Source organism: Callithrix jacchus, chromosome X, assembly GCF_049354715.1.
Source record: "Callithrix jacchus isolate 240 chromosome X, calJac240_pri, whole genome shotgun sequence".
NCBI classification, from domain to species: Eukaryota; Metazoa; Chordata; class Mammalia; order Primates; family Cebidae; genus Callithrix; species Callithrix jacchus.
In genome coordinates this window covers 79568322-79591759 of record NC_133524.1, presented here as the reverse complement: position 1 = coordinate 79591759, position 23438 = coordinate 79568322, and positions in this window count along the sequence as shown.

Here is a 23438-nt window from a genome sequence, read left to right as displayed (position 1 = left end):
TTAAGACAAAATTCTCAATTTTAAATGCTATAGAATGAAAGAGCTTTGTTTGGAATGATGCAGAATGCACAGCTCACTACTAAATAGTCACTGATGAGTATATGTGATCCAAATGCACAGGAGGTTATTTCTGAGAGAAAAACTAGCCCCGTGGACTGTATAAACATCACTGTAAGGTCTGTTAACCCTGATAAGAGGACTGCCCAACTCTCTTTATAAAACACCAAGTAGAACATCCCAGATGAAGCAGTAGATATGCTTCAAATGCAAGTCATGTGGAACTGGCCTCATGATGACTGAGATATTTGTCCACCAAATATGCCTATTACTCAAGTCATTGTAAATTTGGGGTTTACAAGTGCTGATTTTACATGAGCACCCATCCCACAGAATCATACCACTATTTCAAAAGCTTTATCAAATTTGCTGTCTCTCATGGGTCTCAGATGCATAATAAAGCATTGCGGTAATTAACAAAAGAAAATGGGAAAGAAAAAGGAAGTCAAGGGACTCAACCCAGGAAATTGTTAGAATTTTTTGGATGATTATTCACTATTTTCCCCAAAGTGGAAAATTTAAAACAAAACAAAACTAAGGCAAGGATTATCATGAGAAAGCTGACGTTGCCTGGGCAATGCTGAGACAAATTAAGGTAAAAACTGACAAAAGAGTCTGAGTCCCTAGGTTCAATTCCAAGCTGGAAAACACAAATCCTATTTTGCCAGAAAAGAAAATTGTCTGAGGGCAGGAAAAAAATCCTGGGACCAGAACATAAAAATGTACAGGTTGATGAGAGGATGAAATCTGAGATGTGTATATAGGCCTTATGTAAGGTAGTTGTGACTCCTTTATCTAAATGTCTTATGAAAATGGATATTATATATGACCATGGTATAGTTCCCCTATATAGTACTATAAAACTGAAGGCACGTAAATCTGCTTCGTGAGAAATTGGACATGTTAAATGGGAACTAGTAAGATCGCCTGAGCCCACACAATATAGAGTAGAAGAAAGAGTGCTAACCAGGACAAATCTTCCACTTCATAGCCATTTGTGAAGCATTTACTGGGGCTAATGGCAAAAGACTGAGATTTCCCAATGATTACTACTCGGTTAAAGAATTTTCACTTGAAAGTCATTTACTATCATGTGATAAAAGGTTTACCAAAGCTACCATAAAAATAATGATACAAAAAGAGTTCCATAATAGAATAGAAATACTTACATAAGATCTTGCTACGTGGAGACACAAGGAGAAGATTCTCATGATCAGGGAACCTTGTTTTGTTTCCCCTGGTACTGACTCTACCTATATTAGGAGCTTCAAAATGCTACCACTTCTAATAAATGACTCTTATCTAGCAAGATCTGCTTAGCCTGTGAATGGTAGTTCTAAGGTTAAAAAACATCTTCTTTGGAAGGCTGCTGCTCTGGTTAAAGAAGGCTCAAGAAAATCTTATGAGTGATTTGGGTGAAGTATGTTTCTCTAAGAAAATTTATATTTCCATCTCAGTTCTCCAAAATTCACATTGTTATTTTATGACAAATACAATTATTTTCATAAGTTTAGTAGGAGTCTTTTAAAACAGACCAATTGGAGACATTGGTTATTTTATCAAGATTTTGACTAATATAGCATATTTTCAAGTAAAGTCTCAGCAAAGCAAACTTAAAAGGATCTTATATGGCCAATCAGTTCTTGCTTCATTTTATTCAAATGACCAAGCCAATCATAATAAGCCTAAAACTTTGCACACACATCAGTCTTACTTTCATCTCTCTTTAAATAAAAGGAGGGTTAGAGAAAGACAAATTGTTTTAATGAAAAAGTGTAACATTTGATACTAGATTTTAGCTCTAACTTTTATTTTTTGAAAGCAGATGGAAAAATAATTTCCTGGCTACAATAATACTCTAAAAAGTACCAGATTATAATTGTCATTCATATTTCTAGTTGGTACTCTAATGTAATAGGCTTCTTTTTCTGTTCTGACACACAAATACTCTTTTGATTATGAAACTACTAATTTTATTTATCTCTCCTTTTTTACTTCCAATAAAACAAAAATCATGGTATTCTGAAGACCAAAGATGTGAATTTGACTCATTTGGCCCTCCTCTGGGCCCAATCTGTTTTTCAGTGCAAATGTCCTGCTGCTAAGGTTGCATAAGTACCCTCCCTCTAGATGGGAAACCTCCCAGGGAATGTTGCAGAAGAGGTGAGCGTGTGGCATTGTAAGGACAAGCTTTCAGGGATAGAACTAGGTCAAGGTCAAATACTTTAAATCAAAGATGAGTACAAAGATGCCTAAAAACAAGGGACTTTACCTTTTACCCTATTATGTGTCATCTTTGTATCCACTTCAACTGACGTGATTTGGCTGTTTCACCACACAAATCTCATCCTGAATTTTAACTCCCACAATTTCCATGTGTCCTAGGAAGAGCCTAGTGAGAGGTAATTGAATCATGGTGGCAGGTCTTTCCCATGCTCCTCTTACAGCAATGACTAAGTCTCACATGATCTGAGAGTTTTGAAAATGGGAATTTCCCTGCACAAGCTCTCTTATTGCCTGCTGCAGTCCATGTAAGATATGACTTGCTCCTTCTTGCCTTCCACCATGATTTTGAGGTGTCCCCAGCCACGTAGAACTGTGAGTCCAATAAAACTTCTTTCTTTTGTAAATTGCCCAGTCTCAGGTATGTCTTTATCAGCAGAATAAAAATGAACTAATACAGTTAATCGGTACGAGTAGAGTGGGGCACTGCTGAAAAAATACCCAAAACTGTGGAAGTGACCTTGGAATTGGTAACAGGCAGAGGGCTCAGAATAAAGAGAAACTGTGGGAAAGCTTGGGACTTACTAGAGACTTGTTAATGGCTTCAAACAAAATACTTACAGTGATATGGACAATGGATTCAAGGCTGAGGTGGTCTCAAATGGATTTGAGAAATTTGTTGAGAACTGGAGTAAAGGTGACTCTTGCTATGTTTTAGCTAAGAGACTAGTTGTATTTTGGCCCTGTCCTAGAGATTTGTAAAACTTTGAACTTGAGAGAGATGATTTAGGATATCTGACTGAAGAAATTTCTAAGTAGCAAATCATTCAAGAAATACCTTGGATGCTGTTATGGGCATTCAATTTTAAAAGGGAAATTAAGCATAAAAGTTCAGAAAATTTTTAGCCTGACAATTTGATAAAAAGAAAACTCCATTTTCTGAGTGAAAATTTAAGCCAGCTGCATACATTTGCATAAGTAATGAGGAGCTGAATGTTAATTCTAAAGACAATGGAAAAAATGTCTCCAGGTCATGTCAGAAACTTCTGTAGCAGTCCCTCCCATCCAGGCCCAGAGGCCTAGGAGGAAAGCTGGTTTTCTGGGCTGAACCAAGGGTTCCCATGCTGTGCACAGCCTAGGGACTTTGTATCCTGTGTCTCATCCACTGCAGCCATGGCTGAAATGGGCCAAATGTAGAGCTCAGGTCATTGCTTCAGAGGGTGCAAGCTTCAAGTGTGGCAGCTTTCACATGGTGCTGAGCCTGCAAGTGCACAGAAGTCATGAAATGTGTTTGGAATCGTTCACCTAGATTTCAGAGGATGTATGGGAATGCCTGGATGTCCAGGCAGAAGTGTGGTGCAGGGGCAGGGCCCTCATGGAGAACCTTTGCTAGGGCAGTGCAGAAAAGAAATGTGGGACCAGAGCCCTCACACAGAGATCCCACTGGGGCACTGCCTAGTTGAGCTGTGAGAGGAAGGCCACCATTCTCCAGAACCCAGAATCCTAAATCCACTGACAGCTTGCACTGTTTTCCTGAAAAAGCTGCAGACACTCAAGGACATTTCATAAAAATGACTGAGAAATAGGTTGTACCCTGCAAAGCCACAGGGGTGAAACTGCCCAAGACCATGAGAATCCATAACTTTTGCATCAATATGACCTGAATGTTAGACATGGAGTCAAAGGAGATAATTTTGGAGCTTTAAGATTTCACTGCCCTGCTGGATTTTGGATTTGCATGGGTCCTGTAGACCCTGTGTTTTGGCCAATTTCTCTTATTTGGAACAGCTGTATTTACCCAATGCTTGTACCCCCATTCTATCTAGGAAGTAGCTAAACTGCTTTAAATTTTACAAGCTCATACATGGAATGGACTTGCTTTGTCTCTGATGAGACTTTGGACTGTGGAGTTTTGAGTTAATTCTGAAATGAGTTAAGACTTTGGAGGACTGTTGGGAAGACATGATTTGTTTTGAAATGTGAGGCCATGAGATTTGGGAGGGGGCAGGGGCAAAGTGATATGATTTGGCTGTGTCCCCAACCCAAATCTTAACTTAAACTGTAACTCCCACAATTCCCATGTGTTATGAAAGAAACCCAGTGAGAGGTAATTGAATCATGGGTATGGGTCTTTCCCTTACTTTTCTCCTGATAGTGAGTAAGTCTCATGAAATTTGATGGTTTAAAAAATGAGTTTCCCTGCATAAGCCCTGTCTTTTTGCCTGCTGCCATATATGTAAGATGTGAATTGCTCTTCCTTACCTACCACCTTGATTGTGAGGCCTACCCAGCAACATGGAACTGTGAGCCCAATTAAACCTCTTTTTTTGTGAATTGCCCAGTCTCAGATATGTCTTTATCAGCAGCATAAAGAATTTTCTGCTTACCATAGAACTAAAAGAAAACATTTACTGACAGAATAAACATACCTTGTGACAAAGCCTCCTAAACATAATATCTTCAGTTATAACTTTTAACGATAGGTGTATTTTTTAAAAAAATCAAAATTTTCTTAGAACAATGCTAATGTTTTGTATAAATAATTGCTATAAATCTATAACTAAAACCAAGCTTACACGAACTCAATGCATAGAAGTTAAAAGTAAGTCAGTTTTGTAGCTTTGCCTTTGTCTTTCTGTTTGTTGGTTTTCTACTTAAATTATATTAATGATAGTAATAACTGTAAAAGGTAGTGAATGCTTGTCCATGTTCAGTCCTCTCTCATCTAGAACAATTATGTAGCTGGAAGTCTTGTTGACTAAGTCCCTTGGCTAAAGGGAGTCTCACTAACAGACCAGATGGACACAGGGCAGGCAGCCATGCCACTCTGGCTATGCTATGGGGAAAAATTAAATTTTGGTGGCCATTTGTGTTGCCTCTGACAAATCTTGACTAGAAGTTGGAGAATGTAAACCAAAAGTAAAATTTTAAGGATCCCAACCATCTGAATGGACTTCCTACTTGGCCAGGGCACTCCAAAATTTAACATGAAACACTTATTCAGGCCATGATAGGAAGTGGGGTTTGGATATGTCTCATTATACCCTCCAGTATTAACATCAACACACACCTTAATTCCATTAAGAAACATTTGCAATCTATTCTCCCTGAGGCCTATTTGGAGGCTTTATCTGCATAATAAATTTGGTCTCTAAAACCTCTTCTTGTAACCCGGGCATTTCCTTCTATTGATAATAGTCTTTTCAACCAATTAACAATCAGAAAAATTTTAATTCTGCCTATAACCTTGAATCCCATCTTTGAATTGTCCTGCATTTCTGAATTGAACCAATGTGTATTTTAAATGCCTTTGACTGATGTCTCATGTATCAATAAAATGAATAAAAGCAAGCTGAATTCCTGATCACCTTGAGCACATGTCTTCATGATCTCCTGAAGGCTGTGTCACAGGCTATGGTCACTCATATTTAGCTCAGAATAAATATCTTCAAATATTTTTCAGAGTTTGACTATTTTTATCATCACACCTCATAATTGTTGCAATGGCTATAATAAAAAGACAAATGATAACAAGCGTTAGTGAGGGTACAGAGAAGAAAACTCTTGCAAACTGTTGGTGATAATTTAAATTTTAGCAGCCATAATGGAAACTTTATGAATGTTTCTTTAAAAATAAATATAGTGTCCATGCATGGTGACTAATGCCTGTGATCCCAGCACTTTGGGAGGCCAAGGTGGAATGATCAATTGAGCCCAGGAGTGGAAGATTAGCCTGAGAAGCATAGAAATATCCTATCTCCACAAAAAAAGTTAAAAGCTTAGCCAGGCATGGTGGCTTATGTCTGTGGTCCCAGCTGTTCCTTTACCAAACTGATGGTCAGGCTGCTTATTCTTATAGGCCAGTAACAAGATGCAGATGAACTGCAAAAGAAGAGTTTATTTCTGTAACAAGGTACAGGGATAAGGCTGGGAAAATTTTGCCAGACCAACTTAAAATTACAAAGTTTTCCAGTGCTTCTATACCTTTTAAGCTATATGTCTACATGTAAGTGTACATCAATCTAAAGACTTCAGTGATTAATTTTACTCATTAATGGTAAATATTTCTGGTGAATAATACATGAATTAGCTGGATTTAATCAATCCACAGTGTATAAATTCATTATAACATTGCATTATTTATTGTAAAAATATGCAATTACCATTTGCTATTGTAATAAAATAAGCAAAAATAAATAAAATAAATATTTCTTATGTCTATGTAAAAACAATGAATCAAGTGAGTGGGCAAATAGTGTTATAAACATAATTGAATACTCATTAGAAAGAAGAAGAATGAATTAACTAATGCTACATGTAACAATATGGATAAATCTCAAGCTGAGTGAAAAATAACAAGACCATAAAAGCAAATAATGTATGATTGCATTAATAAGTTTATACAAAATGCAAGCAGATTTTTTGTTACCTGAAGGAGGGGGTAAGAAGTGGATGTGGCGGTAAAGAATAGGGGGTGAGACCCCTAAAAAGTGGCCCCCAAAATTCGAGAGGTCATGGCAATACACATTTTCTTGAATATCACAATGACCTCACAGATATAATATATAATGTCAAACATATTTAATTTTACATGTTAAATATGCAAAATTTATTCTGTGCTGTTTATACTATAATATAATCACTTAAAAATTAAAAAGATGAAATTATTATTAAGTGTCTTTTTCCCGTGAACCAAACTATATATATATTTTTGTTTGTTTGTTTGTTTGTTCTCATTTGAAATCTGGTTTTTGCTAGGGTTTCAAGAGACTTCCTCACAAGAGCTAACCTGAACTTTCAAATGCACATTATTTTCTCTGATAATCACCACTACTATTGACAAAAGAGTAACATTATGCAGTGTTAAAAAACTTCTGGGTTTGTTAAAAAAATGAGAAAACATACCATTTTTTTCAAAATTGACATTTCCAACCTAGTATGTATTTTTTAGAGAGGGAGGGCTTCCACATTTGGGATTTTATTTAGTGTGACTTAAAATGTGTGTTTTGCTTGATAAATAATAAAGAAAAGCCTAATTTTTCTGAATGCTGCACATAAAATTTTGGTGGAAAAGCTATGCCAATATTAAAAACAAACCTGATTAAAATGTGTGTATTATTGATTTTCATTCAAAAGTATTGATTGGTTGAGAAAAAGTATTGATTGATTGTGAAAGTTTTAATATAGACAGCTAAAATAAAATTTATTTTCTAATCCATATTTGTTTATATATTTTGTCCTGAAGAAGACAAAGTTTATATTTGGTTGTGCCTTTAACAAATTTATCAAATGCTCCATCACCTCTCAAGATGATTGAATGTCAGTAATAAATAATTTTCAGAAAGTAAATCTACTCAAAGAGCTTATCTCTTTTTTGAATAATTCTGAAGTTTTATATAAAAATCTTATTTTATATCAAGTATATTTTTCAGTTTAAGGCATTATTACTAATAAACAAGCAGTGGCATATACACATATAAAGTGAGTACAATCTTAGAATAACATAATGCAGAATAAGTGTAAAATCCATAATATACTGAATTATTTCAATTCTCTGTTTTGATATTGTTGAGGCCTCCCTCTCTGCAAGAATCTTTGTTCTGTCTGCATTGCAAGTAATCCAAGCATTACTAAAGAAGTGGAATTGACAAATCAATCAATTGTAAAGAACCTATATGTGAGGCTCAATTTTAAGAATAGATTTTTGAATTTCAGTTCTTTTACTTCTAATATGTTGGAAATGTAATATTTGTTTTTTAAATATTGCTCTGTTTCTAATGAGTTCTATGAAAGTAAACCTAATTTTTTTGTAAAATGTTATAATGTATTTGATTATCTTAGCTAAACAATTTAACAATATATATGTTACTATAATTTTATAGACTAAAACTACAGTCTTTCTACAGTCACACTTCATGAAATTAAATAAAATTGAAATATTATACATATATATATTTATAAAATGTAACTAATATATATCTAATATAGTGTTTATCTAAATATATATTAAAATATCTAGTATATGATATTAGAAATATATCTAAGTATATATTTATTATATATCTGCTATATATTGGTATTCCATATCAGATATATAATAAATTTAGATTACATTGTATATAACTAATATAGATATATTAGTTATCTATTTATTAAATATATATTAGATTATATTGTATATGTAATTTAGATATATTATATATCTATATATTAAATATATATTAGATATATACATTATATATCTAACAATATATATGTATAATTATGTATAATATATATCTAATAATATATATTTTTATATATAGGGGTTTTTTTTTTTTGAGAAGGAGTTTCGCTTTTGTTACCCAGGCTGGAGTGCAATGACGCGATCTCGGCTCACTGCAACCTCCGCCTCTGAGGTTCAGGCAATTCTCCTGCCTCAGCCTCCTGAGTAGCTGGGATTACAAGCACACACCACCATGTCCAGCAAATTTTTTGTATTTTTAGTAGAGACGGGGTTTCACCATGTTGACCAGGATAGTCTCGATCTCTTGACCTGGTGATCCACCCGCCTCAGCCTTCCACAGTGCTGGGACTACAGGCGTGAGCCACCACGTCTGGCCTAGGTTTTTTTAAATAAATGTTATATTTCCAATTCATCAGATAAAACATATTTGAAGTTTAAAAATGAAATTCAACTGAAAATAAGTTTAAGTTAGTTGTTAAGAAATCAGCATATACTGACTAATTTTAGTTTCAAAAGTTTTGTCTAAAACAAGGTTCTTATTTAATGAAAAGGTTTGGTAAGTTAGAATATTAAGTCAATATGAAGATGAAAAATCTATTCTTAAAATAAATATATAGAAAGCATGTTATATATATATATAATATATGGAGAAGAGAAAGAGAGAGAAGACATACGATTTTAAATGGAAAAGTGTAGGAAAGAATGTTTCCATACAAAAGTGGGGTAAGTTTCACTACAATTAAAAAGAAACACAAAGAACATGTAACATAAAGAAAAAGTCCTTGAAATTTCTCCCTAAATATGTTGCAGTGACAAGGACAGTAATCACAAGAGATTGAATTACTTCCACAGGGTAAAGTTTAAAACAGTAAAAATGATACATTTGTGTAAATATTTTTTAAGAGGAACATATTGGAATTATTTGTGAAAGAGCTAAATGATCCAAAATGCTTAAATCCAGAAATCTAGATTCGCTGATTAACTCTTCAAAATTTATAGATATTTCACCCACTTGAAGCCATTGCAATACCATCATGCTTGATAGTAAGAATACATGAGGATAGGCAGACAATTGTAGAAGAAGGCAGCTATGATTAGTTCATATTCTGAATGTTATGCACCTTTGAATCTATTTGTTTTGTTAAGAACACAAGACGGGGAAATTTCCAGTAGGTTCAAAGAAACAGACCAAGCTATTTAAAAGCAGAAGTTCATTATTATCAGATACCAAATAGCTAATACATAAAACTCTGAGTGCTGTTATTTGAAGAACAATTTATTTATGAAAAGCCTCATCTCATTTGCAATATTTTCTGAAAGTATAAGTGGACTTTAATTAGCAGCCTTTTGGCAGTTATATCACATTGTATGGTGTCTAATCAAATTATTAGCTTTGCAGATTAGCTTAATTAAAAAAAGTGCTGGTTGTCATATTTCGATTTATATGATATGTTGGCTGGAAAGACAGAGAGAAAGAGAGAGAGGTTTTTACTGTATATGGAATTAAACCTCTAATTTTCAACACCCTGTTATTCTATTGTTCCATTAAAATTTTGTAACAATATTAACTATTTTACAGACTTTTTTTAGTGTTTATGTTGTATGCATGAGACTGGAGGAATGAAATTGGCTTATTCTGCCAACTCACTGACATTATAATTTCCCTTCTTTCTGTTTTCACTATTATATGCTTCTCTGTAAACATTTCTTGGACATCGGTAGGGTTACTTTGGCAAGGACCTCATAACTAACAATAATGTCTTAGGAGTATGATATCTTCCTTTATAGAAAACTCATGGCCTTCCTCAGAGAAATTTTCCTAAGACAGTCGTTTCCAATCGGTCACTTCTTTTAATGAGAACAGGCTATAGACTCTGCAAGCTCTCTTGTCTGGCTTTTGAGTATGCCTCTCCATTCTCACTCCCTTGCATTATCAGAATCAATCTGACTTTATTAACCTTAGTATTAGAACAGCGATCCAAAATTAAGCACATGTTTAATATTAAAGAAATATTAACAGTTTTTAGACAAAAACCCTGCTCTAAAAAGCCTAGTGACATACAAAAGTAGGAAACAAATAACATACAAAAGTAGGAAATTCTTTTACTCTTGGAGATCTATTTTAACATTTAAACACTTTCACTAAATGCATTGTTTTTTTCTTGTTAATAAAATATGGCTCTGTTATACTTAGATCAAAATCCTTACTATATATTTTCACACTGTAACTTAAACCAAACCAATATAAAATCTGTCTTCCTAAGTGGGTAACTAGGGACAGGAGAAAAGTGGATTCTGAAAACATTTTTACATACATTTTTTTTTCTCTTCTTTGCCCATCTAGGCATCCAACCAGTCCAAAAAGCAGCCAGTATAGTAGGAAAGTGTGCTTTGAGAAAGTTTCTGAATATCTTAGATAAAATAATCAAAAACTTTTGATGACATAGAGGGAAGAAAGTAATTGTACAAAATTAATAATCATAGAATAACAAAATTTGCATTATCCTTTAAAAAGTAATTTTAATCTCACCAACTCGTTTCATGATCTGTAAATTTAGTCAATGGTAAAATTGTTTCAAAAAATATAGCTATCAAAATTGTATATTAAAAAATCTCTACTGATATGGTACAAAACATCATTGCCTCATTATCTTTTTCATTAACTGAAATAGCCTGTGTTTGTTTCTTTTTTTATTAGAGAAAAAAGAAACATTTTGATGCATACTAGTGATAAATATTGTACATTTTCAGTTTGGAGAGTAACTTACCTTTTCAGTACTGTAGGGTCACATATATTTGGCTGAGGTTTTCACTGTAATAAGAACAGGTTTGAGAAGAATGGAATGAGTTATTTCATGTACAGTCACAAACTCCACGTCAGTAAACAGAAATACTGAATTATGCATAAAAACTGTCCAGCCAGAAAGTATGCAATATGGTTTTCTGAGTCCTTTTGCTTTTTGAAATTTTCACTTTTTTTTTTTTTGTTCAGGGCTCACTTTTATTCAATTTTACAAAGATAATAGAATCAGGTATGTCATTGAAAAACTTAACTTGTAATACTGGTTTATTTAATATGAAAAAACTAAGTTTGAAAAGGAAAGTATATGTCTTGGCCACTGTACAACTGGTGTGTGAAGTATTTTTTTTTTCTGAGTCAAAGTCCTGCCTTGTTGCCTAGTCTGAAGTGCAGTGGTGTGATCTCGGCTCACTGCAACCTCTTCCTCCCAGGTTCAAGCAATTCTATTGCCTCATCCTATAAAGTAGCTGGGACTATGGTCGCACGCCCCTGCACCTGGCTAATTTTTTTGTATTTTTAGTAGGGACAGGGTTTCATCATGTCGGCCAGGCTTGTCTTGAACTCCTGATTTCAGTTCATCAGTCTGCCTCGGCCTCCCAAGGTGCTGGGATTACAGGTGTGAGCCACTACACCTGGCTGTACTTTGGAGTTTTAAAAGAATAAAAGAACTCCTGGGTGTACAGTATATAGAAAGCATTTTTTTCTAGGCAGTGTGAACAGCACTGTGAGTTATATAAATCTGTCAAGGGCTATTGGGTATGACAAAACCAGATCTAATCAATTTTAAGCAAGCTGTACTATAATAAGTGATGGAACAGAGGAACAAATAATATACTTTGAACTGTGAAGAAAGAGAGAAATTAATTTCTAACTGATGAGTAAAATTTCTGAAAAGGCTTATGGGATATAAAATTTGAGCTGTTTATAAATGTGTCAGATTTCGATTAGTAAGTATAAACTGTAAGTGGTAGAGATCTTTTCACTATTTTTCTGCATTTGCTATATAGTATTCCAGACTCACTCTTTGCATTTATATAGAAAAACAACAGAACTTTCAAAATAATTAGAGAAAGGGAGGTGAGAGTGAAGCATTGGAGAGTGGAGGACCAGCAGCCCAGCATGTGCAGTTAAATTCTCCCTTCCTCACACAAATAGAATGAATTCACTGCCAAGATAACTAATCCTGTAGTTTCTTCTTTACAATATATTTTTTGAAGTTGCTATGATTATCAATTGTTTATGTTAAACATAGTTCCTACATCCCCACATTCCCTTGAATCATTTTTCTGCTTATAGGTTCTCCTAAAATATCTGAAATATCTCTCTTTTGTATTCAAGACCTATGTGGTCAGTGTTTAAATAAAAAAGCTTTCAAAGTGGGAACACACTCATAATTGTTGTGAAAGCTCAGGATATGTAGTTCTAATAGAATATAATAAAAAAATATTTCCCTTCCTCCTCAACAAAGGATGTCTAGAAAAAAATGCTACATTATAATCAGTTATAACCTGACTGTGTGAGATAGTGGCTTCTCAACAGAAGGGTAATCTATCTAGAGATTAGAAAAAAAGAGAATCGGTGTTATGATGTTTTAGTTACTATAGTCTTGTTGTATAGTTTGAAGTAAGGTACCTTGATGCCTCCAGCTTTGTTCTTTTTGTTTAGGATTTCCTTGGCTATTTGGGCTCTTTTTTGGTTCCATATAAATTTTAAAATAGTTTTTTTCTTTCCTAGGTCTCTGAAGAATTTTAATGGTAGTTTAATAGTAATAGCACTGAATCTACAAATTACTTTGGGCAGTATGGCCATTTTGATATGCAGATTCATCTTATCTATGAGCATAGAATGTTTCTTTGTGTTATCTCTTATTTCTTTTGAGTAGTGGTTTGTAGTTCTCCTTGTCGAAATCTTTCATCTCCTGATATGGTTGGGATTTGTGTCCCCACCCAAACTTCATGTCAAATTTTAATCTCCAATGCTGAAGAAGGGGCCTGGTGGGAGGTGATTGGATAATGGAGGTGGACTTCCCCTCCTTGCTGTTCTCATGAGTGAATGAGTTCTCATGAGATCTAGTTGTTTGAAAGAATGTAGCACTTCACTTTCTTCCTCCTACTTCAGCTATGTGAGATATACCTCCTTTCTCTTCTCCTTCTGCCATTTTTGAAGGTCTTCTGAGGCCTCCTCAGCCCTGCTTACTATAAAGCCTGTGGAACCATCAGCCAAATAAACCTCTTTTATTTAAAAATTATCCAGAGAGATGCAAATCAAAACCACATTGAGATACCATCTCACGCCAGTTAGAATGGCGATCATTAAAAAATCTGGAGACAACAGATGCTGGAGAGGATGTGGAGAAAAAGGAACACTTTTACACTGTTGGTGGAAGTGTAAATTAGTTCAACCATTGTGGAAGATAGTGTGGCAATTCCTCAAGGCCTTAGAAATAGAAATTCCGTTTGACCCAGCAATCCCATTACTGGGTATATATCCAAAGGACTATAAATCGTTCTACTATAAAGACACATGTACACGAATGTTCATTGCAGCACTGTTTACAATAGCAAAGACCTGGAATCAACCCAAATGCCCACTGATGATAGACTGGATTGGAAAAATGTGGCACATATACACCATGGAATATTATGCAGCAATTAGAAATGATGAGTTTGTGTCGTTTGTGGGGACATGGATGAATCTGGAGAACATCATCCTCAGCAAACTGACACAAGAACAGAAAATGAAACACTGCATATTTTCACTCATAGGCGGGTGATGAAGAATGAGAACACATGGACACAGGGAGGGGAGTACTAAACACTGGGGTCTATTGGGCGGAAAAGGGGAGGACCAGTGGGAGGGGAGGTGGGGAGGGATAGCCTGGAGAGAAATGCCAAATGTGGGTGAAGGGGAGAAAGGAAGCAAAACACACTGCCATGTGTGTACCTACGCAACTGTCTTGCATGTTCTGCTCATGTACCCCAAAACCTAAAATGCAATAAAAAATTTTAAAAAAATACAAAAAAGTACCTGGAAAAAAAAATTATCCAGTCTTTGTTCATATCTGTTCACATGGTATACAAAAATGTAAACATGGCTGCCCACAATTCCCAAATTTTGTACCCTACAATTAGAGGTGGCATTTAAAATATTTAACCACCAATCAGAATAGATGATTTTGTTTTTGTTTTTGTTTTCGTTTTTGCAACACTGATGCATGTTTGACCTGAGCAACCACATTGAATCCAGTCCAGGATTTCAGAGAAAGACTGACCTGACTCTTAGTCTCAAACCCAAAAATCTTAGGACACAAATTTATTGACCAAGCTTGAAACAAGTGCCCATGTCTGAACAGATTAACTGTGGTACAAAAAAGAGTCATACAATAGCACAACTTGAACATACTGATGGAAAGGGAGGGTAGTTCCTAGAAAATAAGTCCTCATCAGGAAATCTCTCAGATATTTACTACAAACATCTAAGTTTGAGCTCAGGACAGATGCCAGCTTTTGGGAACCGGCAGCATGTGGGTGGTAATGATCTCATGGGAGAAGATGAAGATCATTTAGGGGAGATATGTGTATGAAAGGGAAGGCTAAAGAAAAAGACCTTTAAGGTCTAAAATTAATAAAATTTGGTAGCGAAAAGTCTCCTGGATGGGGGCTCAGAAAAATGACCAAAGGGGTTGAAGGCAAACCAAAAGAATATGTAGAGAATATATTGTCAGGAAGCCAGTGAAATAAAGGGATTTAGGTGACACTTCATGTAAAATGTTGCATAAAAATCAAATGCCCTTTGGAATCAGCAAGAAGAGGACTTCGGGAACTAAAGTAAGAGCAAATTCAACAAAACTGCAATACAAAATCAAGAGTGTTGAGGATGAAGTTATGAGCAGGAAGTGTGAGAATGGGGACAGCATGTAACTAACATACTCAGAAGAAGCTGAAATACTTAAAATTCACAAAAATAGTTTTGTGTGAGGGCTGGGCGTGGTGGCTCACGCCTGTAATCCCTGCACTTTGGGAGGCCGAGGCAGGTGGATCATGAGGTCAAGAGATCGAGACCGTCCTGGTCAACATGGTGAAACCCCGTCTCTACTAAAAATACAAAAAAATTAGCTGGGCACAGTGGTGTGTGCCTGTAATCCCAGCTACTCAGGAGGCTGAGGCAGGAGAATTGCCTGAACCCAGGAGCCGGAGGTTGTGGTGAGCCGAGATCACGCCATTGCACTCCAGCCTGGGTAACAAGAGCGAAACTCCATCTCAAAAAAAAAAAAATAGTTTTGTGTGTATAGATATACAAGTAGTGAGATTTGACACAGCTCTGTGATTGTTTTTATTTACAGTTTTTGACATTATGAACATGAATTCTGGTTCTGGACCATATTTTATGCAAAAATTAGCTTCCCAGCTGTTAATTATGAATATGAAATTTTTTTAATACCAAAGCTATATAAACTATGGAAAATATGTAAGTAAAATAATAAATTATACATTAAAAATCATAATTTTATTATCATAAAAATATTACCCAGTCTCAGGTAGTTACTTGTGCAAATTCAAGAACAGTTAGCTAGTTGTCTGTATTCCTAGGTATTTTATTCATTTTTGTGGCAATTGTGAGTGGAAGTTCATTTCTGATTTGGTTGCTGTCTTGACTGTAGATGAGTGGAACAGAACAGAGCCCAGGCCTTCAACAAACCTGGCAAAAAGGAAGCAGTGGGAGAAGGATTTACTATTCAATAAATGATCCTGGAATAACTGGCTAGCTATATGCAAAAGAGTAAAACTAGACCTCTCCCCTATACCATATACAAAAATTAACTCAAGGTGAATTAGAGATTTAACTGTGAAACCCAAAGCTATAAAAACCCTGGAAAACAACCCAGATAATACCATTCTTGACATCGGCATAAGCAAAGGTTTCATGATGAAGACACCAAAGACAATTGCAACAAAAGCAAATAATGACAAATGGGATATAATTAAACTAAGAGCTTCTGCACAGCAAAAGAAACTATCAACAGAGTAAACACACCACCTACGGAATGGGAGAACATTTTTGCAAACTATGCATCTGACAAAGGTCTAATGTCCAGCTACAAGGAACTTAAACAAATTAAAAAAAAAAAAAAAAAACATTAAAAAGTCAGCAAAAGGCATGAACAGACACTTGGCTAAAGAAGACATTCCTGCAGCCACCAATCATGAAAGAAAAGCTCAATATTATTGATCATTAGAGAAATACAAACCAGAACCACAATGAGAAACCATCTCACATCTTTCAGAATGGCTATTACTAAAATGTTAAAAATAGTAGATACTGACAAGGTTGTGGAGAAAAAGGAAAACTTATACACTGTTGGTGAGAATGCAAACTAGATCAACCGTTTTGGAAGACTGTGTGGTGACTCCTCAAAGACCTAAAGACAGAAACACCATTACTGACTGAGTATAAACCAAAATAATATAAATTGTTTTATTATAGAGACACATGAACATGTTTGCTCATTGCAGCATGATTCACCATGGCAAAGACACGGAGACATGGAATTAAGCTAAATGTCCATCAGTGATAGACAGGATGAGGAAGAATATGGTACATATGCACCATAGAATACTATGCAACCATAAAAAGAAAGCGATCATGTCCTTTGAAGGAAAATGGATGGAGCTGTAGGCCATTATTAATAGCAAACACAGGAACAGAAACCAAATACTACATATTCTCATTTAAATGTGAGAGAAAAATGATGAGAACACATGCACACATAAAAGGAAACAACACACATTGGGGACTGTTGGGAGGTGGAGGGTGGAGGAGAGAAAGGATCAGGAAAAATAACTAGTACATACTAGGCTTAATACGTGGGTGATGAAATAAACTGTACAACAAACCCTCATGACAAAAGTTGACCTATGTAGCAAACCTGCATTTGTCCCCCTGAACTTAAAAGTTAGACAAATTTTAAAAATAAATAAGAAGTGAACCAAAGGGACAGATTTCTATGGTATGTATTTATTACCAGAGGCCAAGAAGGAAATCTCTCCAGAGTAAACAATAATACAAGTTCCATTATTTAATAAAATCTCCTTTAAGCCAACCTCTTTGTTTTCACTTCAGGATCATCAACATTTTGTTCTAATTTGTTCTTCCAAGTAAATTTATACATAGAAATCTGTGCAGATAAAACTAATACTAGTTACATCAACAATTTATGTCTTTTAGAGTAAATAAATCAGCACTTTCTTTTTTTATTTAGTTTATTCCATCTGAGTTTGATTATTATGTTACCTCTAAGTAAAAATATAAAAGCTGAAAATTAAACTCAATGCTATTGGAAGGCAATATAGCCCAATGGTTAAAAGACTAAACAATTTTACAAGAACAAGGTCTTTGAATGCCTTACTATTAGATGCGAAGGACCCTGAAAATTGTAAATGTTCCGTAATTCTGATTAAATGAATCAATCACTTAATAAATAATAATCATGGTTAAGAATATTCCTTGGTGACTTAATCCTGTCAGACCCTGGGCAAATTACCTGCTATGCTAAGCCTTCATTTCCTCAACTGAAAAGGGCTGCCTTACAGGGTAAATGAGATGCTACAGGTAACTTCTGAAACCATATTAGGCATTTCTTAATTACACTAAAAATGTTAATTAATGCTGTTACTGATAATAATAGCTGTAGTTGTGTTAATATTAGTAATGGCATTAGAGGAGGTAACCTACAAAGCTGGTGATTTTCAGACACCGAAATAAGCAACTCATCAACATGTTAATATATATCTTTTAGCACAGCAGTGTTTAACATGCTCCACATCCACACCATCACTATTCAATTGGCACAGATAAAAAGAATAAAGCCATTGAAAAATATGCCACCTGAATGAGCAAAAGCTACAGTGTCTGTCGGTGAAGCCAGGTTAGCAGCGTGTTTTGACCATTTTCTCACTGCACAGTGTAGACCCTTCCAAGAGTTCCTGTAGAATGAATTTTACATTTTTCACTTTTCTGATTCCATCGATGTCCAAAGTGGAATTCTTATCTCTTACAGTTTTTGTGAATTATTTTCAAAAATATATACAAAATATGCTGCCACAAGGCCTGTCATATAGCAAGTACTCCATAAATATTAACTACTGGGAGATCCCATTTATGTAATCTTCAGAACAATCTTATAAAGTAGTACCATTTTTGTCCTTATTTTAAAAATCAAGAACAACAAGAGGTCATTAATTTGCCCAAATTCATACAGTCAGTGTTACAGTCAGAATTCAAATGCATGTCTACCTGACATCTTCTCACAGTTTTTTCATTACAATGACTACCTCCCATAAAGAACACTCATAAGATAATATAATTCTCACTGCCATATGAGTATCTCATTGCATTTCCTCAGCCAGGGAAATTTTAATTTTTGAGATCTTATCACCTTCACTGAATACAGAAAATACACACTTTCCACATTCCACCAGACTTTTATCCTTGCATAAACATTTTTCCATAGATTTAAAAACTTATTTTAGATAAATACCTAGGGATGAGATTGTTGGGTCATATGATCAGTGTGATTGTTAATATTGAGTGTCAACTTGATTGGATTGAAAAATGCAAAGTATTGTTTCTAGATGTGTCTGTGAGGGTGTTTCCAAAGAAGATTAACACTTGAGTGAGTGGACTAGGAGAGGCAGATGCATGCTCAATCTGGGTGGGTACTATCTAATCAGCTGCCATTGCAGCTAGAATAAAGCAGGCAGAAGAAAGTGGAATGAGCAGACTTGCTGAGTCTTCCAGGCTTCGTCTTTCTCTGGTGCTGGATGTTTTGTGCCCTTGAACATCAGACTGAGTTCTTCAGCTTTTGAACTCCTGGACTTAAACCAGTGGTTTGCCAGGGGTTCTCAGGTCTTTGGCCACAGATTGAAGCCTGCACTCTTGACTTACTTACTTTTTAGGTTTTGGGAGTTGAACTGGCTTCCTTGCTCCTCAGCTTGCAGATGGCTTTTTGTGAGACTTCACCTTGTGATTGTGAGAGTCAATATTCCTTAAAAAACTCCTCTTTATATATACATCAATCCTATTCATTCTGTACCTCCAGAGAACAGGAAAACAACCAATGTATATTTTATGTTATAAGAAACTGCCAAAGTATTTCCAAAAGCAACCTAATAAGTTCATAAAAAATTATATAAGGGTGCCAATTTCTCCACATCCTCCCTTACATTTCATATGGTCAGTGTATTGTGGTGGTGGTTGTTTTGTTTTGGCCATTCTAGTTTGCATACTGCAATGTTTTATTATGGTTTTAATTTTATTTTCCTAATGAATAGTGATGTTGAACACATTTTGATATTTTTATTTGCCATATATATATCTTTGGCTAATTTTAAACAATTTTTTTTCACTTCGCATTGATTGTAAGATATTTATATATTCTGGGTACAAGTTAATTATCAGGTATATGTTTTGACACCATTTTTTTTCTGCTGTGTGCCCTGTCTTTTCATTTTCATAATATTGCATTTTCAAAACACAGAAATTTAAATTTGTGATAAAATTTAATATTTTAATTTTTAATTTTATATTTTGCGTTTTTGAGGCTTGAAAAACTATTTGCCTAACCCCAAATCACAAATATTATCTCCCATCTTTCCCTTTAGAAGTTTTTTCTTAAGCTGAAATATATTTATTAACCCATTTTATAGTTTTAACATACTGGTAGACTAAAATCCTAAGAAAATTGTCTAAAAGTATTAAACTAATACGTAGCTGAGCCAAGATTTGAAACTAGTAATGGTACTTTACTTTAAAATAAAAATGTATTTTAGATTCAGTGACACATGTGCAGGTTTGTCATATAGGTAAACTCACATCACAGGAGTTTGTTTTACAGATTATTTCATTACTCAGGTACTCAGTCTAGTACCTAGTAGTTATTTCTTCTGATGCTCTCCTTCCTCCCACTCTGCATCCTCAGGGAGGCTCCAGTGTCTGTTGCTCCCCTCTTGTGTTCATGCATTATCATGGTTTAGCAACCACTTAAACTGAGGACATGCATTAATTAGTTTTCTGTTCCTGCATTAGTTTTCTTTATATATATATATAGAAATTATATATATGCAAATATATAATTGCCATTGTATATATACAATTATATATAATTGTAATATATATGCAATTCTATATATGCAAATATATATAATTGCACTTTAGGTTCTGGGGTACATGTGCAGAACATGCAGGATTGTTGCATAGGTACGTACACGATAATGTGGTTTGCTGCCTCCATCCCCCTGTCACCTATGTCTGGCATTTCTCTATGTGTTATTCCTCTCCAACTCCCTACCCCCTGCTGTACCGCCCCTAGTCCCCCCACAGACCAGAGAGTGATGCTCCCCTCCCTGTGTCCATGTGTTCTCATTGTTCAACACCCACCTGTGAGTGAGAACATATGATGTTTGATTTTCTATTCCTCTGTCTGTTTGCTGAGAATGATGGTTTCCAGACTCATCTATGTCCCTACAAAAGACACAAAGTCATCATTTTTTATGGCTGCATAGTATTCCATGGTGTATTTGTGTCACATTTTCCTTGTCCAGTCTATCATCCATGGGCATTTGGGTTGGTTCCACGTCTTTGCTATTGTAAACAATGCCACAATGAACATATGTGTGCATGTGTCTTTATAATTGAACAATTTATAATCCTGTGGATATAGACACCCAGTAATGGGATTTCTGAGTCAAATGGAATTTCTAGTTCTACATCCTTGAGGAATTGCCACACTGTGATCCACAATGGTTGAACTAATTTACACTTTCACCAACAGTGTAAAATTGTTGTTATTTCTCCACATCCTCTCCAGCATCTGTTGTCTCCAGATTTTTTTTTTTTTTGAGTTGGAGTTTCACTCTTGTTACCCAGGCTGGAGTGGAATGGTGCGATCTCAGCTCACCACAACCTCCGCCTCCTGGGTTCAGGCAATTCTCCTGCCTCAGCCTCCAGACTAGCTGGGATTACAGGCATGCGCCACCATGCCCAGCTAATTTTTTGTATTTTTAGTAGAGACGGGGTTTCACCATGTTGACCAGGATGGTCTTGATCTCTTGAACTCGTGATCTACTTGCCTCGGCCTCCCGAAGTGCTGGGATTACAGGCTTGAGCCACCGCGCCCAGCCCTGTCTCCAGATTTTTTAATGATCGCCATTCTAACTGGCATGAGATGGTGTCTCAATGTGGTTTTGATTTGCATTTCTCTAATGACCAGTGATGATGAGCATTTTTTTCATAAGTTTGTTGGCCTCATATATGTCTTCTTTTGAAAAGTGTCTATTCATGTACTTCACCCACTTTTGAATGGGTTTGTTTGTTTTTTGTTTTTTCTTGTAAATCTGTTTCAGCTCTTTGTAAATTCTAGATATTAGCCCTTTGTCAGATGGGTAAATTGCAAACATTTTTTCCCATCCTGTTGGTTGCTGTCTCACTCTAATGATTGTTTCTTTGGCTATACAGAAGCTCTGGAGATTAATTAGATCCAATTTGTCTATTTGACTTTTGTTGCCAGTGCTTTTGGTATTTTAGTGATGAATTCCTTGCCTATTTCTAGGTTTTCTTCTAGGGTTTTCATGGTGTTAGGTCTTGTTTAAGTCTTTAATCCATCCAGAGTTAATTTTATTTTAAGGTGTCACGGAAGGGTCCAGTTTTAGATATCTGCACATGGCTAGCGCATTTTCCCAACACCATTTATTAAACAGGGGATACTTTCTCCATTGCTTGTTTTTGTCAGGTTTGTCAAAGATCAGATGATTGCAGATGTGCGGTGTTGCCTTCAAGGCCTCTGTGCTGTTCTATTGATCTATATCTCCGTTTTGGTATGAGTACCAAGCTGTTTTGATTACTGTAGCTTTGTAGTACAGTTGGAAGTCAGGTAGCATGAGGCCTCCAGCTTTGTTTTTTGCTTAGAAATGCCTTGGCCATGTGGGCTCCATTTGGTTCCATATGAAGTTTAAGGTGGTTTTTTCAGTTCTGTGAAGAAGTACATAGGTAGCTTGATGGGGATAGCATTGAATATATAAATTACTTTGGGCAGTGTGGCCATTTTGATGATATTGATTCTTTCTAACCATGAGCATGTAATTATTCTCCATCTGTTTGTATCCTCTCGTTTTTCCTTGTCCTTTACATCCTTTGTTAGTTGTATTCCTAGATATTTTATTCTCTTTGTAGCAATTGTGAATGAGAGTTCACTCTTGATTTGGCTCTTCTTAAGTATGTTATTGGTGTATAGGAATGCTTGTGATTTCTGCACATCGATTTTTCATCCTGAGACTTTGCTGAAGTTGCTTATCAGTTTCAGGAGATTTGGGCCTGAAATGATGGGGTCTTTTAAATATGCAGTCATGTCATTGGCAAATAGAGACAATTTGACCTACTCTTCTCCTAATTGAATACCCTTATTTTCTTTTCTTGCCTGATTACTCTGGCTAGAACTTCCAATACTATATTAAATAGTAGTGGTGAGAGAAGACATCATTGTCTTGTTCCAGATTTCAAAGGAAATGCTCCCAGTTTTTACCCATTCAGTATGATATTGGCTGTGGGTTTGTCATAAATAGCTTTTGCTATTTTGTGATACGTTCCATTAATACCAGTTTATTGAGGGTTTTTAGCATAAAGGGCTGTTGAATTTTGTCAAAGGCCTTCTCTGCATCTATTGAGATAATCATGCGGCTTTTGTCTTTGGTTCTGTTTATGTGATAGACTATGTTTATAGACTTTTGTATGTTGAACCAGCCTTGCATCACCAGGATGAAGCCTACTTGATCATGATGAATAAGCTTTTTGATTTGCTGTTGCATTCTGATCTTAGTTATTTCTTGTCTTCTGCTAGCTTTTGAGTTTTTTTTTATCTTGCTCCTCTAGCTTTTTCAATTTTGATGATAGGATGTCAATTTTCTATCTTTCCTTGCTTCTCATGAGGTCATTTACTGCTATAAATTTTTCTGTAGACACTGCTTTAAATGGGTTCCAGAATTTCTGGTATATCGTGACTTCATTCTCATTGGTTTCAAATAAAATCTTTATTTCTGCCTTCATTTCATTGTTTATCTAGTCAACATTCAAGAGCCAGTT